The sequence below is a fragment of the Pleurodeles waltl genome, chromosome 9, assembly GCF_031143425.1.
Source record: "Pleurodeles waltl isolate 20211129_DDA chromosome 9, aPleWal1.hap1.20221129, whole genome shotgun sequence".
NCBI lineage: Eukaryota > Metazoa > Chordata > Amphibia > Caudata > Salamandridae > Pleurodeles > Pleurodeles waltl.
Window position 1 is genome coordinate 298,134,100 of NC_090448.1, and position 6,939 is coordinate 298,141,038.

The window sequence follows — 6,939 nt, forward strand, 5'->3', positions numbered from 1 at the left end:
TAATGTTCTGCTGGCCGCACTATACATTGTCATAACTATCCAAGCAGCTTCCCTTCTCCCCTAAGTTTCCCTTCACAAACCCATGAGTCAAATTTCAAATCACCACTCACCACTCAGATCTCCACACCCCCACCTCTTGCCTCAAGGATTTGCTGTTGACTTTATTCCGTTCCTCAAGTCGTTTGCACCTACCCCTCCCCACCCTCCAAAATCTCAGCTAGGTCTTAAACTGTCCAACTTTTCTGTTGCAATAACGTCTTAACCTAACCAACACCCGCCCAGCACCTGCTCACCGTCAGCGACAAGACCTACTTTTGACCCAGATAACATTATGAAAGGAGAACCCTCCACTGTAAGAACAAGCCCTGCGTCATTAAAGAAAAATAGCGGGGAAGGAGGGTGGGAAAATGTTACGCCACCACTGTCCTTGTCAGCCGGCGCACAGTGTTAAAATGGCACCTGCAACAGTCCACTACACATTTAATTGAAGCCTCTCACCCACCACTATCTTATCAGGCCAATCAGCTTTCCCCATGCCCTTGGACCATACCAACCCCCTGGGACTCCTGGAGGGCATTCTGCCCACCGCACCCCCAAGACCAGTATCGGACGGGATGGCTTATCCAAGAACCACTGACTCCCATTAGTGTGCAAAAAGCTGCTTTATTGACACAGGTGAATTCCTATTAATAAGACAACTCCTGGCTCTAGCGCCTTACATCCTAATATGCTCCTGGCCTCATTATACATTGTCATAACTATCCAAACAATCTCCCCTGAGTATCCCTTGACAAACTCCAAAAGTCACCACTCTCCCCACTGGTATCCATACTTGCACAGCTGCGGACAGCACCCTGACATCTACCCATCTGACCCCTGCCAAGCCTTTGACACCACAAACTCTGTGACCTGAAACCCCCCCAAAAATAGCCACACTCTGTATTTCCGAGATGACCTTCTTTAGCATGTCCAGTGTTAAAGTCCTCCGCACTCTTGCTTGTTTTCCTTTTCCCTAGTCCAACCCTCAAGCATCCTTCTCCCAGTTCACCTCGTATCCCCACAGCAACTTGCCGTAAAATGCAAGTCCCGCCAGCTTACCTACCATAGTGACTGCCGACAGACCCATGTCAATTTAAGTTAGTATGAAAGTTACCACGTCATTCCGCCGCACCAGCCCGTCACCTTCGTCACCATGCCTCACAGTCCCAGACAGCAGAAACTCTTCCCATGGAAGCCATTATGGTTGGCATATGGACACCGATAGTGAGCCCAAAATCAACTGCCTCACTATTCTCTTTGATCACCCACAGGTGTGCCAGCATCTTTGTTTTTGTCTCGTAGACCCAAAGTGCAAGCCTATGGAACCTGGTCCACTTAAAACGAGAAAGGACATGAGCAATTTCATTGACCTTTCCAGCCACATGCCTCGCATTGTAGATGACACTCATGCAGAAACATTCCAGTACAAACACATGCAGCAACTGCCACACTATTGGTTCCTGCGCAGACTGTCGATTAACCATGTGCACCACTGACATATTATCCATATTAAACCGCCACCCCAACAAACATACAGCCACAACCACAGGGAAGAAATCAAGGAAAACAATACTCCTGCCCCCCCCCCCCCCAATCCTCTGGCCACTCCTCCGCACACCAACATCCCAACCAAAAGAGTTCAAAACCATGGCAGTCATTATGAACACGGCGGGAAACACCGCCGACCACAGTGGCGGTGATGAACAGAAGTCCGCCGTTGGTGGTGAATGGAAACCCACCATATAATGAACGAAAATCCCAACCCGGCCAAAAATCACCAGACCACCACTCCACACCATGACTCTGTCGGCGGGAATCCTGGACCTCCACACCCTGCCACTGCCGAGCACACCCACATCCCACTGTCCGCCAAGGTGATGCACAAATCACCTTGGCGGACAGTGGAGGCCAGACGACCATTGGCGGTTCCGCCCACCACAGACGGCAAGTGGACTTGACAGCAAGAAGTGCACACATTGGATAAGCGTGCAACCCACACACCTGACACACATCCATAACCCCATAAACCACCCCTAGACATACCCCACAATCCTTTGCAACGAAACCAGGCCAAGAAGACGGAGAGCACCAGAGGCAGACATCGAACGCCACCATACACGAGACGCACACCGACTCACAGAAGAGCAGCGTTACCGCGTTCCCAGCCCTGATACCATTCACCACACACACCATGTCACCCCCAAACATCCAAGCTTCACAGAAAGGGAGTTAAGGACCATGGTGGACGAGATCCTGAAGGTGGAGCCACAAATATTCGGGGCCGAGGTGCAGCACAAACCCATCGCAAGGAAGATGGAGCTATGGCAGACCATTGCGAACAGGGTCAATGCAGTGGGACACCATCCACGCACCTGGGACGACATCCGGAAGAGATGGAACGACCTGCGGGAGTAGGTCAGGGGCATGGCATCAAGGCACCACATTGTAGTCCAGAAGACTGGGGGAGGACTGCCCCCAACACCACCAGAATACACAGACTGGGAGAAAAAGGTACTAGCCATCCTGCACCCTGAGGGACTCAATGGACTCACTGGAGGAATGTACTCAGGTAAGTCATCAACATATACCCAATATACACCATACCTGTAATGCATGCACCAGCCCACCCCACCCACACCCACCAGGACCAACACCCCACCTAGGCAACAGCCGCTTAATCCACCCCCGCATGACCACAAACCCACTAACAGGCCAAAATCCCTCCCCCTGTGCACAGCCACCTACCCCTGCAAGTACCCACAATGGAACAACACCCCCCACCACAATGCAACCCCACAGTCGAAGCTAAATGCAGTGTTAACCTCACAAAGGCACCCTGTAAGGCCACTGAAAGTAACCCCAGCACAAAATAGCCCAGTCCTGTTAACCCCAAACGTTCATGTAGCTGTAACAGACATGTTTATGTCCCCTAACAGGCACCACCACCCATGCCACCCTAACGGACGGGACAAGGAGTGGCAATGCCCCCCAGGGAGACAGAGGCACCTCACAGGACACTGGTGAAGGATCCCTGGACACTGATGAGCAGGCAGGCCCCTCACACAGTCCTGGACTGTCACCATGCAGCAGCCCCACCCAGGAACCCACTGTCACCCCTATCACCCAGTCAAGACCAGCAGCCCAGGGCAAGTGTCCCCACACCAGTGTATCCAGGCCACAGACTGGTGGAACACAGGTACAGAGGCCACAGTCTCCCACTCCCAACATGCAAGAAGGCGAGGGCCCCAGTACAAGTGGTACTGCCAGATCTGTGCAGGGGACACAGGCACGGGGGCTAGGGCAAGTGCAAGGGTCTCAGTGGGCCAGGGGGGAGGCCACAGGATGGATGCAGCAGCCCAGGACGTGATATCAGAGGTATTGGGGGCCTACCAGCATACCCATGACAGGTTGGCACAGATAGTGTCCACCCTGGAGCACAGTTAGAGGATGCAGCAGGAACACCACCAACAGGCCATGGAGCAGTGGAAACCGCACAACGCCACAATGGCCACCATAACAGGAGCACTGCTGCAGCTGGTACAAACCCAGTCTGAGACCCACACAGGACAGGAGGCCCCCACTACAGCACCGGACACCCACCATGAGACTACACCATCAGCAGAAACATCCCAGGAGCTTCCCTCACAGGAAGCCCAAGGGCCTACCATGTCATCCCCTGAAGATCAACAACAGGCACCCAAACGGACCCTCAAGCCAAGATATGGCACTGGAAACCCAGCAAAGAACAAAGCCCCCTTCAAGAAGTAAATCAGCAACAATCTGCCCAGCAACCATCCCACTCAATCAGCCACCACACATTGCTAAGAGGCAATATGAACTAATGTAAGAAAAGATGGACCCATCAATACTACCAACAAGGCTGCCACCATGTTGGCTTTGACGACACCCACCCCTTACGACTTGCCATCACTGTAAATAGCACTATTCACTCCCTGCCACCAATAAAACACATATCACACCTGTAACACTGTCCCCTGTGTTAAATTGTGAACAAAGTGAAGTATGGATGCAACTGGCTGATAACTACTTTATTGTCAAATCTTTGCATGAAGGGAGTCCTGTGTGCCTAAAAGTGAGCCCTTAGTAAATGCAGAAAATATCAATCGGTTCATGCAGAACTAGACCATGTTTCACCTATCATTATCAACCCTCCCATATGACTGAGCACACTGACAGTACGTGTCACAAACCCCAATGTAAGCCCAAAGTACCACACAGTTACTGGAAGTAGAGTTGTATCAGATGGGTCCTGGAATTGACATCTATCCCTTCCTCATCATCACCATCACTCTCCTCCCCTCTCTGAGGTAGCTGGTCGGGACATACAGCACCCTCCAACTCCATGAGGGGGATAGAATGACTCACTGCCAGGTTGTGCAGCATGCAGCAGGCCACCACTATTCTACGCACCTTTTCAGGCCCATAGGCCTGGGAACCCCCAGAGATATGAAGACAACGAAATCTAGCCTTCAGGAGACCTATTGTGCACTCTATCACCCTCCTAGTACGTCCATGAGCCTCATTGTAATTCCTCTCTGCATCTGTCCTAGGATTCCTCACTGGTGTCAGGAGCCAACTCAAGTTTGGATAGCCAGAATCACCTAGAAAAAGGTGCAATACAGAGTAGTCATTGTTAAGCCCGTCACTCAGACAGCCTGGCTGTCTGCTATGTGTCAGCTAGTGACAGACACACTTACCTATGATCCACCCTCTGTCCTCTTGGAATTGGTCCATCCTCTGTGGCACACTACTGTTCCTCAACACAAAGGAGTCATGGACTGAACCTGGGAACTTGGCATTCACATGTGAGATGTACTGGTCTGCAGTACATACCAATTGGATGTTCGTGGAGTGAAAGTTCTTTCTGTTTCTGTACACCTGTTCACTGACTCTTGGGGGGATGATCGGTATGTGGGTGCCATCAATGGCACCTATCACATGGGGTATGTTGGAAAAGGCATAGAATTCAGACTTGATGGCAGGGAGGTCAGTACTTTGGGGAAACCTCACATAGGACTGCAGGTGTCGTACAAATGCATTTAGAAATCTTGTCAGTACCATGCTGAACATTGGCTGTGAAACTCCAGCACCCATGCCCACTGTCACTTGAAATGAGCCCGGGGCCAGGAAATGGAGTGTGGAGAGCAACTGCACTTCAGTAAGGATGGCATGCTAATTACCATTTCCCTGAGTTAGTGCCGGATTCAGTAAAGCACAAAATTCCTGAATTGTTGCACGTGTGAGTCTATAATTGAATATGATCTGACACTCCACCATGGTCCTCATATCTACAAGTGGTCTGTACACCGATGGTGCCCTTCCTCGCCACAAGGGTCAGTACCTACGACGGGTATCAAAAAGGTGTGATGAACACACATACATAGGCACACATTGTCATCAATTGTGCACTGCATATTTCATTGTAGTGTCTCAACATTAACTGCTTCTTGACAGATCTACATCTACACCTCTATGAGGGAACAGTGTTTTTCATGTGTGGTATATTACGGAATGGTCACATGCATAGGTGCTTCATGTGGCTAGTAGGGCCTGCATTGTGCACATTTTTATTCATAGATGCGTAGTTATTGCCAACATGTCTGCCCACCGTAATCCAGGACTTTCGTTGTGGAAGTGACCTCATACCGCTAGCGGTTGATGTCACAGCGTAAGGCGGTGTTTACCGCCGTTCGCACGTCATTGGTTAACATGGATGCCAATGGAGAATCCTGGTGTATCATGATCGCCGCCGGCAGTGACGGTGCACACCGCCGCGGTACGTACACAATTTCGTCATCTATTATTCACTTGACTCCCTGATCTCGTGCGGACAGGTACTCCACTGTGTGTACTGCTGTGGCCTGCCTCTGGCAATGGATGTGGCTCGTGTTGCAGGGGAAAGGGCCCTGTCCTTCACCCAGGAGGAACTGGAGAGGCTAGTGGACGGGGTCCTGCCCCTGTACGCAAAACTGTACGGATGGCCAGAGGTACAGGTGAGTCTGGGTTTGGGGGGCACTGTTTGGGTGTAATGGATGGTGTTGAATGGACATATGTGTGCACCTCTGACCCTGCATGGGCCGTGGTGCATGGCATGCTGCGTGCGTATGGCCTGTAAGTCTGAGAGTACAGTCCGTCCCATAGTGGACAATTAGCCAGCTGTACCTGTGTTCCCCTTTTAGGTCAGCGCCCACCAGAAGAGGGCACTTTGGCATGCCATTGCCTAGGAGGTGAAGACCTAAAGGCAAGGGTAGGTCGCTCCCCCTGCCGCTGCAGCTCCTCCAGCTCCTCCAGGTTCCTGAGTTCCTGAGACCCACCTCACAGTAAGTACCCCCCCACCTCCCTGCCCCTCGCCCTGCCCCGCGCTACTCACCCTCTCTCCTGCTTCTTTTCTTCTTTTCTGTTCTTCCTCCTCGCTCCTCCTCTGTAATCTTCTTCTGTACTCTTCTTTTCCCCGTCTGCTCTCTTCTTCTGGGTGCTTCTCTGCCTCTCCTGTTCGCCTCTCTTCTTCTTCATCTTCTTCTGTGGTCTTCTGCCTGTCTTCTGCCTTCTGTTCTTCGTATCTTCATCTGTGATCTTCTGCTCTTCTGTGAACTTCTGCTCTTCTGTGATCTTCTGGACTCCTGTTCTTCTGTTCTTCTGTTCTTCCGGTCTTCTGTTCTCCTGTTCTTCTGTTCTTCCGGTCTTCTGTTCTTCTGTTCTTCCGGTCTTCTGTTCTTCTGTCTTCTGTCTTCTATCTTCTGTCTTCGGCTCCTCTGCCTCCTCCGTCTTCTTCTCCCCGCGCCTGCCCTCCTGCTCCTGCCTCATCCCCCTCTCTCACTCGCCTCCCCCTCTCTATCACCCCTACCTACCCCGTTCGCTATCTACGTCCCTCACTCCTCC